The 11,670-nt window shown below is 41.0% G+C and overlaps 1 long non-coding RNA gene across 1 annotated transcript; it reads left to right on the plus strand.

Moving 5' to 3' along the window:
• Positions 1–274: 274 nt before the first annotated feature.
• On the plus strand, positions 275–10,485 carry LOC140595912 (uncharacterized). Its single transcript, XR_011997858.1, has 3 exons — positions 275–460; positions 7,644–7,743; positions 10,331–10,485. It is a non-coding gene; the product is annotated as an uncharacterized lncRNA (long non-coding RNA).
• Positions 10,486–11,670: the final 1,185 nt, after the last annotated feature.

An 11,670-nucleotide genomic window follows, 5' to 3' on the forward strand; every position in this document is an offset into this window, starting at 1 on the left:
TAGCAAGGCCCTAGGCCACTCCCAGCAGTGTGTTGTGGGCACTTTCCAACTCCGCCTCCATGACTCACCATTTTGTTTAGTTTGTTACCAAACAACTCCCTTTCTAAGGAGCCATTCTTTCTTGAGATAATTTAACACAATCTCAGGTTATGAATAACGATCATTGCTCTTAAAAGTACTTTACATACTTCAGAAGCATACTCCGGGAGAGCTGTTTTCAAATTCGAGGGCTGCCTCATGGCTACCTCTCTTTGGACATACTACCTTCAACTTCCAAGAGAGACGAAATCCTGGTCTTGGTCCAAGACGGCGGAGGACTAGGAGACCTCAGCTGCGACTGGCCCCCGGAATTCCGCAAGATAGCTACCAAGCCATTCTGAACACCTGCCAACTCAACCCGAGATCTAAGAGAAGAATGGCTGCAACTCTACAAATAGAAAAGTGACCCCCTCTCTGCAAGGTAAGAGGTGTGAAGTGAGTGTGAGCTGGGAGATGGGGAGGTAGACCCTGGGAGGTGGGGAGCCTCCAGCAGCTGGCCCCAGAAAATGACAGAGCAGCAGAGGGCAAAACTAGAACTTTTAGAAGTCTGCAGTGAGGGAGGCCCCAGCCTGAGTGGTGCTCAGGTGGCCCAGTGGGGTGGAATCCCAGGGGGGACAGTGTGGTGTCAGGATCCTCAGAGTTGCAGACAGGAGGGCAGGGCCCCAGGGGGCAGACCTCCCGGGCATGCACGCAGGGCCGCCGGCTGCAGTCAGGAGCCCAGGAGTGGGCTTGCAGCCCGGGGTGCCACAAACCAGGAGCCCGGGCACGGTCCGGGGACCGCTGGCTCTCCAGGTGCGCGCCCAGCTCGGGGCAGCACTGCAGCGAGAGGCCCCCAACCTCCCCCGGCAGGAGGGGTGCAGGTGCACACTGCAGGAGGCTGCAGGGCGCAGGGACTCCACCCGGACCCTGGGCCACAGGTGGGCGAGCGCGGGCCGCAGACGGGCCAGGGAGACAGGATGGTGGCCCGAGCTCCCAGCTCCAGGCCTGGGCCTGGGAGGTGCCACTGTCCCTCTGGCCTCCAGAGCGGTGCGGGAGGCCGTCCTGGGGCAGCAGCCACATGGAGCAACCGGGGCCCCCGGGCAAGAGCGGTGTGGTGCCCCCTGGGCCAAGACGACAGGACCCGCACGACAGGCCGCTCCCGCAGAAGACCAGCAGCACGTGCAGCTAAGGCCAAGGTGATGGCTGACTGACAGGTGGACATCTCCAGCGCCAGGGGAACACAGCATACAGCTTTCAGGGTTTCCCCACGATTCTTTGGTCTCTCCATTTTAATTTTTCATTTCTCTTTCCCTTTCAAAATAATTTCTTATTTTATCAACTCTTCTTAAAATTTTTTTAAATTTTCATTTTTACAGATACAGTCTATCCTTCCATTGTATTTGATTTTATTTTGCATCTATATAAGTTTTCTTTCTTTACAATTTTGTGGCACAGTTTCTTCTAACAAACAGGCCAAACTACACCCAGAATCTAGTGTGTGGCTCTGTTCTCTTCACCTGTCTGATCATAGTCTTTCTTTGTTGTTGTTTTTTGTTTTCTTTTTTAAGTCTTTTAATTTTAATCTTTATAATTACATTCTATCCTTTCAATATATTTAATTTTACTTTTATATATATTGTTTTCATTCTTCACAATTTTGAGATGTAGTTTCTTCTAACAAACTGACCAAAATATACTCAGGATATAGTGTATTACTCTATATTACTCTATTCTGTCCACCTGTCTGATTATTTTCTCGCTTTTTTTTTTTTTTTTTTTTTTAGTTTTTTGGATCTCTTCTGATTTGTTTAGTGGATATTTCTCTGGGGTCTTTGCTGCCATTTCAGTATTTTGTTCTCTTGTTCATCTATTCTCTGGACAGAATGACAAGATGGAAAAACTCATTTCAAAAAAGAGAACAAAAGGCAGTACTGACTGCCAGGGAACTAATCAGTATGGATATAAGTAAGAGGTCAGAACTAGAGTTCAAAATAATGATTATAAAGATACTAGCTGAGCTTGAATAAAGCATAGAAAACACTAGACAATCCCTTTCTAGAAAAATAAAAGAAATAAAATTTAATCAGGTTGAAATCAAAGAGACTATTAAGGAGATGCAATAAAAAATGGAGGTTCTAGCTGCCAGGATAAATGAGGCAGAAGAAAGAATTAGTGATATAGAAGACAAAATGATGAAGAATAAAGAAGCTGAGAAAAAGAGAGATAAACAACTCTTGGATCACTAGGGGAGAATTCAAGAGATAAGTCATACCATAAAATGAAACAATATTAGAACAATTGGGATTCCAGAAGAAGAGGAATGAAAGAAGGGGGCAGAAAATATATTGCAGCAAATTATAGTGGAGAACTTCCCTAACTGGGGAAGGAAACAAGCATTCTAGTTGAGGAGGCACAGAGAACCCCCTCAAAATCATAAAAATAGGTCAACACCCCAACACATAATACTAAAATTTGTAAACCTCAGAAATAGAAAATCCTGAAAACATCTTAGGATGAGAGATCTGTAATCCAAGGGTAGAAACACTAGACTGGCAGCAGACCTATCTACAAAGACCTGGCAGGCCAGAAAGGACTGGCATCATACATTCAGGAGGCCAAATGAGAAGAATATGTAGCCAAGAATACTTTATCCAGCTAGGATGTCATTCAAAATAGAAGGAGAGATAAAAAGCTTTCAGGACAAAAAGAAACTAAAAGATTTTGTGATCACTAAACCATACCTGCAAGAAATGTTAAAAAAGGGATCCATTTTTAGCAAAGAGACCAAAAGTAACATAGACCAGAAAGGAACAGACAATATATTGAAATGGTGACTTTACAGGTAATACAATGGCACTAAATTCATATCTTTCAAAAGTTATTCTGAAGGTAAATGGTCTAAATGCCCAATCAAAAGACACAGGGTATCAGATTGGGAAAAAAAAAAAAGCAAGACCCATCAATATGCTGTCTGCAAGAGATTCATTTTAGACCCAAAGACACTTCCAAATTTATTTATTTTTTTGACACTTCCAGATTTAAAGTGAGAGTGTGGAAAACCATTTATCACACTAATGAACATCAAAAGAAAGCTGGGGTAGCAATCCTCATATTAGACCAATTGGATTTTAAACCAAAGACTTTAATAAGAGATGAGAAAGGACACTATCTTAGTTAAAAGGGTCGATCAGACTATTGTAAATATTAGATGCGCCCTAATGTGGGAGCAGTCAAGTATATACACCAATTAATAAAAACAATTAAAGAAATGCATCTACAATAATACAATAATAGTAGGGGACTTTAACACCCCACTGATTGCAAAAGGCAGATCATCTAAGCAGAAGATCAACAAGGAAATGAGGGCTTTGAATGACACACTGGACCAGATGGACTTCACAGACATATTCAGAACATTCCATTCAAAGCAGCAGAATACACATTCTTCTTGAGTGCACATGGAACATTCCCCAGAATAGATCACATTCCTGGTCACAAATCAGGTCTCAATCAGTATCAAAAGATTAGGGTCATTCCCTGTATATTCTCAGACCACAATGCTTTGAAATTGGAACTCAGTCACAAGAGGAAATTTGGAAAGAACTCAAATACATGAAGACTAAAGAACATCCTACTAAAGAATGAATGAGTCAAATAGGAAATTAGAGAAGAATTTTTAAAAATTCATGGAAGCAAATGAAAATGAAAACACAGCAGTTCAGAACCTTTGGGATGCAGCAAAGGCAGTCCTAAGAGAGAAGTGCATAGTAATGCATGCCTTTCTCAAGAAACAAGAAAGGTCACAAAAACACAACCTAAACCTAACCTTACACCTAAAGGAGCTGGATAAAGAACACAAATAAAACCTAAACCCAGCAGAAGAGAATCAATAAAAATTAGAGCAGAAATCAATGAAATAGAAACCAAAAGAACAGTAGAACAGATCAACAAAGCAAGGAGCTGGTTCTTTGAAAGAAATAATAAGATCGATAAACTACTGGCCAGGCTTTTCAAAAAGAAAAAATAAAGGACTCAAATAAAGAAAATCAGGAATGAAAAAGGAGAGATCACAACCAACACCAAAGAAATACAAAAAATTATAATAACATTATGAGCAACTATATACCAACAAGTTAGGCAATCTGGAAGAAACAGATGCATTCTTAGAAACATATAAACTACCAAAACTATAACAGGAAGAATTAGAAAACCTGAACAGACCGATAGCCAGCAAGGAAATTGAAGCAGTCATCTAAAGTCTCCCAACAAACAAGAGTCCAGGGCTAGATGGTTTCCCAAGGGAATTCTACAAAACATTTAAAGAAGAATAATACCTATTCTTCTGAATCTCTTTCAAAAAATAGAAATGTTTTTTAAAGAAAAATTCCAAACTCATTCTATGAGACCAGCATTACCTTGATCCCAAAACCAGACAAAGACCCCACCGAAAAGGAGAATTATAGACCAATATCCTTGATGAATATAGATGCAAACATTCTTACCAAGATACTAGCCAATAGGACCCAACAGCACATAAAAGGATTAGTCACCACAACCAAGTGGGCTTTATTCCTGGGCTGTAAGGGTGACTCAACATCCACAAAGCAATCAATGTGATGCACTACATTAATAAAAGAAAGGACAAGAACCATATGATCCTCTCAATAGATGCAGAAAAAGCATTTGACAAAGTACAGCATCCTTTCTTGATTAAAACTCTCCACAGTGTAGAGATAGAGGGAACATTCCTCAATATCATAAAAACCATATATAAAAAGCTCACAATGAAGATCATTCTCCATGGGGAAGAATTGAGAGCTTTTCTCCTAAGGTCAGGAACATGGCAGGGATGTCCACTATCACCACCTTTGTTCAATATAATACTGTAAGTCCTAGCCTCAGCAATCAGACAATAAAAAGAAATTAAAGGCACCTGAACTGTCAAAGAAGTCAAACTCTCACTCTTCGCAGATAACATGATACTCTATGTGGAAAATCCAAAAGACTCCACCCCTAAATTGCTAGAACTCATACAGGAATTCTGCAAAGTGGCAAGGATATTAAATCAATGCACAGAAATCATCAATGCATTTCTGTAACTAACAATGAGAAAGAAGAAAGAGAAATTAAGGAGTTGATCCTGCTTACAATTGCACCAAAACCATAAGATACCTAGGAACAAACATAACCAAAAAGGCAAAGATTCTGTACTCAGAAAACAACAAAACGCTTACAAAAGAAATTGAGGAAGGCACAAAGAAATGGAAAAACGTTCTATGCTCACGAATTGAAAAACAAATATTGTTAAAATGTCTGTGCTACCAGAGCAATCTATTCGTTCAATTTCTATCAAAATACAATCAACTTTTTTCACCGAACTGGAACAAATAGTCCTAATATTTGTATGGAACCAGGAAAGATCCTGAATAGCCAAATGAATGTTGAAAAAAACCTTAAACTGGTGGCATCACAATCCCAGACTCCAAGCTGTATTACAAAGCTGTGATCATCAAGACAGTGTGGTACTGGCACAAAAAGAGACACACAGATCAATGAAACAGAATAGAGAACCCAGAAATGGACCCTCAACTCCATGGTCTGCTAATCTTTGACAAACCAGGAAAGAATATCCAATGGAAAAAAGATAGCCTCTTCAACAAATGGTGTTGGGAAAATTGGACAACTACATGTGGAACAGTGAAACTGGTCCATTTCCTTACACCACACACAAAAAAATAGTCTCAAAATGGATGGAAGACCTAAATGTGAGACAGGAAACCATCAAAATCCTGGAGGAGAACGCAGGCAGTAACCTCTTTGATCTTGGATGCGGCAACTTCTTGCCAGACACGCCTTCAAAGGCAAAGGATACAAAAGCCAAAATGAACTTTATCAAGATAAAAAGCTTTTGTGCAGCTAAGGAAACAGTCAACAAAACCAAGACAACCTACAGAATAGGAGAAGATATTAGCAAATGTCTTATCAGATAAAGCTTAGGATCCAAAATCTATAAAGAACTTAACACCCAAAAAAACAAACAATCCAATCAAGAAATGGGCAGAAGACATGAATAGACATTTCACCAAAGAAGACATACAGATGGCCAACGTGAAAAGATGCTCAACATCACTTGGCATCAGGGGAGTACAAATCAAAATCACAGTGAGATACCACCTCACACCAGTCATAATGGCTAAAATTAACAAGTCAGGAAAAGACAGAGGTTGGCCAGGATGTGGAGAAAGGGGAGCCCTCTTGCACTATTGGTGGGAATGCAGGCTGCTGCAGTCACTCTGGAGGGCAGTGTGGAGGGTCCTCAAAAAGTTGAAAATAGAGCTACCCTACAATGCAGCAATTGTACTACTAGGTATTTACCCCAAAGATACAGGTGTAGTGATCCAACGGGACACCTGCACCTCAACATTTACAGCAGCAATGTCCACAATAGCCAAACTGTGGAAAGAGCCCAGATGTCCTCTGACAGATAAAGAATAAAGAAGATGTGCTAAATATATATACAATGGAATACTACTCAGCCATCAAATAAATGAAACCTTGACATTTGCAATGATGTGGGTGAAACTAGAGGCTATTATACTAAGCACAGTAAGTCGATCAGAGAAAGACAATTATCATGTGATCTCACTCACATGTGGAATTTAAGAAACAAAAGAGAGGATCATAGGGGAAGAGAGGAAAAAATAAAACAGGACAAAACCAGAGAGGGAGACAAATCATAAGAGACTCATAATTCTAGGAAACAAACTGAGGGTTGCTGGAGGGGAGGGGGGGGTGGGGGGATGGGGTAACTGGGTGATGGATATTAAAGAGGCACATGACATAATGAGCACTGGGTGTTATAGAAGACTGATGAATCACTGACCTCTATCTCTGAAACTAATAATACACTGTACACTGTATATTTAATTTAATATAATTAAATAAATAAGTAAATAAAAGAGAAATGAAATCCAAACAGAAGAGGGGTCAAAATAAGTATAAAATCAAATTTATTATTTTTCCTGCAGTTCCTCCACCAAGCCAACTAGCTCCCCAAACTAAAATTTAAAAAAAATTAATATGCTCACCTTATACTCTTATCCCTCTGCTCCCCCTATTCTTGGGGTAACCAACCCTCACTTGCTCTTCCTTCTCAATGCCTTTCCCATTCACTGTTTTCTTTCCACTCCCATTGCCCTATTTTATATATATATCAACCTGAGTTACTGCAATAGTCCAGTCATTTCTTTCCTTCTACTCTCATCTGCATATTATTACCCCATTAATCTTCTAGAAACATTGTCATTCAAGATACTGAAGGGCTCCTTATTACAAAAGAATGAAGGGCAAAGCCTTGTACCAGTGCTCAAAGGCTTCCCAAAGTTGGATTTTGTGTTCTCTTTGGTCTTTACTTTCTGTAATTCCTCAACATGAACTCTCTATTTTAAGCTTTGTAATACTCACTGTGGACAAAGGGAAAAGTCCAATACAAAGCTTATGTTTTATAATACAAATCTATAGAGAAGGAAACCTAGAAATGAACATCAGCAGATAAAGTTTGCAGATTTTCATTTTGACAGCTCATTCAGCTTCTCTTTCCTAATTCCTTGTATTTACCTTCACAGACACATACGTACACTCATAGAACCATGGCTACTCACCAGGTGATCAACAGGTATCCATGGTTTCAGCCAGGCTTTTGAAGGAAACCTAAACCTGTTTAAGGTAGGTCATAAACTGATGACAACATTGCACAGACACTGCATAACTCAGATTGACATGTACCATCATTCAGAAATATCCTGAATCAAAAACGTTCTTGACATTTCATGTGATAGAAACTCGGCTTATGTCTGATGTAGGATATGACCTTGAGGAACATAAAATGAACTCTCAAGTTGGTCACCTTTCAATAAAATCCCAACACAAAATGATTTGAGTAATAAAGGCAATATATTGACTCATGAAACTCCAAAGTCCAGACATGGCTACATGCAAGTGTTTCTAAGATGGTCCCTGGGACACATCTTTGCATCTCAACTCCGCATTTCTCCATGTAGAGTCTTTCTTCGTAGGAGAAAAGATAGTCACTGGGACCTTCAAGCATAGGTGGCCCCACAAAAAGATGGTGTCATTTTCCTGATAATATCAATAAACATCCAAGGGTGGGTTCTTACTGGTCCAGCTCAAGTCATGTGCTCATTACTGAGCCAATCACTGTGTCAGAGGAATAAGTTGTTGACTACCCAGGATTACCCCTCCTGTCATCAGAAGAAAGGAGAACAGCTATGAAACAAATTGGTGACTGCTGGGGCAGATTCTTACCCTGTGAACCTGTCTATTTTCATTTATTTTAATATGCTCAACAATAAGTCCCACAACTTTGTAATTAAAATTTAAGATGAAGTTGGCAATTCGTATTATTATTATTTTTTAATATACATATCCTTAACCCAGCAGTTCCAGTTCTAGGGATAATAGCTAAGCCAGTAAATGCTTCCCTGTGTGCTCCACACTGGCCTAAGCACACTGCATGGAACTCAGCACTCTAGGATGAAGTGGTATTGTATCCATCCACCCTGAGCTCCAGAAGTCGAGCTTAGAGAGGTTAAGTGATGTAAACAAGGTTGCACAGCTAATAAGAGGGAAAGCCAGGATTCAGCCTTCAAATTCTTCAAAACTGTTAGCTACTTCCCTCTGGAGTCTCTGCGGCATTAGTCTTATGAATTTAGCCTAATAAAAAATATGACAGGTGAGAAAAGATGTACATCCCAGGATTTGCTTATTTATAAGCAATTGTCCACAGAACTCAAGTGTGAAATAATCAATAAATTATGTCAACCTACATACGCCCCTTCGTTATCAGTAAATATATACTAAGATCCTACATTATAACACGATAAAAGATTAATGGATTTTTGTTTTGTTTATTCATTTATTTATTTTTGGTAAGGCTGTGAAATTACAAGTGTGTTTAAACCAGCTGCCTGAACTGCAAACGCATCCACAGTCAAGGTTAATCAAACACAATGAGGCCTTGTGCGTTGTTTTATATCTATCACCATGTCAGTTTATCATTTAGGAAAAAAAATGAGCATTTACTCTGTACAGCCACTCAGAATACATCTTTATATATTGTAGCTGCCGGCTGTCGGGCCAAAGGCAGCTTTAGGCTAAATTATTTAACCTTGATGATCTCAACACTGGAACATTCCATCAGATGGGAAAGTGAGTGGCCTGGGAGCCCGTGGGCTGCTGGTTTTAACCACTGAGCCCCAGACTAAGATGCTTCCTTTAGCAGTTAGAAACCCTCATCCTCAGCCAGTCCCCAAATCAGGACCAGAGAGGGGACAGGGCAGCAAGAGCTGAAGCTCTTAAAGAGTTTTGGCTGCTAGTAAGGAAGGCTGGAGAAGCAGACATACTAGTCTGGGTTTCTGCCATTTTGCCTGGACTGGGTGGGAGTAGGGGAGCTCAAAGGATATATGTCACTAACATGCTGTTGTTACTTTTTAATTTATGTATGTATTTATTTATTGAAAGATTTTATTTATTTGAGAGAGAAGGAGAGAGAGCTGGAGCAGAAGGAAGAGGGAGGAACAAGCAGTCACTACACTGCTGTTACTTTTTTACTTTTCATTTATTTATTTTTCAAAGATTTTATTTATTTACATGAGAGAGAAAGAAAGAGAGAAAGAGAACACATGAGCAGGGGGAGAGGGAGAAGCAGATTCCCTGGAGCCCGGAGCGAGCCCCATTCAGGGCTCCATCCCAGGATCTTGAGATCCTGACCTCCGCTGAAGTCAGATGCTTAACCAACTGAATCAAGTTTGTGTTTATAGACCTCAGATTTTGCTATTTTTTTTTCTTTTTTCAACCTCTTGTAATACCTAGAAAGATCAGTTTCTAATCAGTCTCTTTTTCACCATGCCTCCATTTCCCATTATCCCCAGGAATGTATCCTCAGCAAATATAACCCTAAAACACTCCTGAAAAGTACATGAAGGAGAGGCTCATTTGAACCAGAATAATGATTTAGTCCTGTGAACTTTTAATTTACATAATCGCCTTGCCTTTCCCCACTTTCTTAAAGCCTTTGATATTTTTTTTTCTCCAAATGATGAGGGTTGGGAGAAAGAATTAAGCAGCATCAAAGTTCTAGCTCTTGTGTTCTCAGCTATTACATTAATCTTTAAGATTTTCTCTCCCATTTATTAAAAATCAGTGACTCATCCAACTTTACACAGAAATCCACATCAAAGTTAATTAGAATCTTGGGAGTCTAATGTTTGTCTCTTCCTTTATTAATTCCTAGAAGCTTGAAGCAAGCCTTTGTGTGTGATTGTGGAAGAAAGAAAAAGAGAAGCTGGTAGACATGACCTGCCAGTGGCAGGATTCAGAACCGGACCCAAGCTCATTTGGAGCAAAGAAGGACCAGCCCCCTGGGCAGGCAGCCCACTCACTGGTCACGTCAGCCTCCTGGGGAACAGACGTCGTCCTGACCGCCTTCTGAAGGATGGAGGATAGAGGTGAGAATTAAGCAGTGGAGAATAGAGCCCTGCTTGCTAATCTCTTTTTCTCTCCATCCTCTATAATCAGGAAAAGCAGCCAATTATTCTGATGAATTGACTTTCTCTCCATCCTTCCTGTAAAGTTTAAAAAACACAAATACCATGAAGCTTTGCAAAACTTCTGGAAGCAGGGGGTTGGTGGTGGGGGGTGGGGAAGCAGGAGATAGAAGCAAGAGGGAAATGATCGTGCAGGAAGACATTTTTACATTTGCTTTCCCAGGGGGCACCTGGCTGCACAGATGTAGGGAAAGGACATGGGTAGGACAGGGGACCCGATCTCATAGAGTGAGCAACCCACAGCAAGGGCTGCAGGGCTTCGTTGCCTATTGATTTTGCTTTAGGAGGTTTGTACGGAAATCACCTAAAACAGACTTCTCTGAGAAAACTAATTTTCTTCCAAACTGTTCCTGAAAAGTGTGGAGGAAATCTTCCAATGTACCTTCTTATTTTAAAAAAAATCAGTGGCATTAACATTCTAAAATCTAAAGCAAATGAAACAGGAAGGGCGAGAAGCTCACACTTAGGCCCCGCAGGAGGCTGAAATCACCCACAGTTATTAAGACAAGTTACAGTTTTATTTTATTTTTTTAAGATTTTATTTATTCACGAGAGACACAGAGAGAGAGAGAGAGAGAGAGAGAGGCAGAGACCCAGGCAGAGGGGGAAGCAGGCTCCCTGCAGAGAGCTTGACGCAGGACTCGATCCCAGGACCCCAGGGTCATGTCCTGGGCTGAAGGCGGGTGCCAAACCGCTGAGCCCCCCAGGGATCCCCCAAGTTACAGTTTTAAAAGCCTAATTAATGTGTTTCACTTATGTGTATTTGAAGCCACTTTTGTGAAGTCATGCACTTCCAGGCTGATTGTAGAGGATAATCTGAAGTCAGAGGAAAACTTCGGGCCAGAAAAGCCAGTATGGAGCATAGCAGGCCCTGGAGGGCTGATGCAGGCCCTGGCTCCCGGAGAAGTGCTCCCCCAGCCGACAGAGAGCATGAGGAGCGCCCCCAGCCCAGGGCCCACCCCGTCTGCATGTGCACCTGCCCCCCCGCCCCGCCCGCCGTGCCCTGAACCAGCAGGCACATCTACCA

This window comes from Vulpes vulpes, chromosome 16 (genome assembly GCF_048418805.1).
Source record: "Vulpes vulpes isolate BD-2025 chromosome 16, VulVul3, whole genome shotgun sequence".
NCBI classification, from domain to species: domain Eukaryota; kingdom Metazoa; phylum Chordata; class Mammalia; order Carnivora; family Canidae; genus Vulpes; species Vulpes vulpes.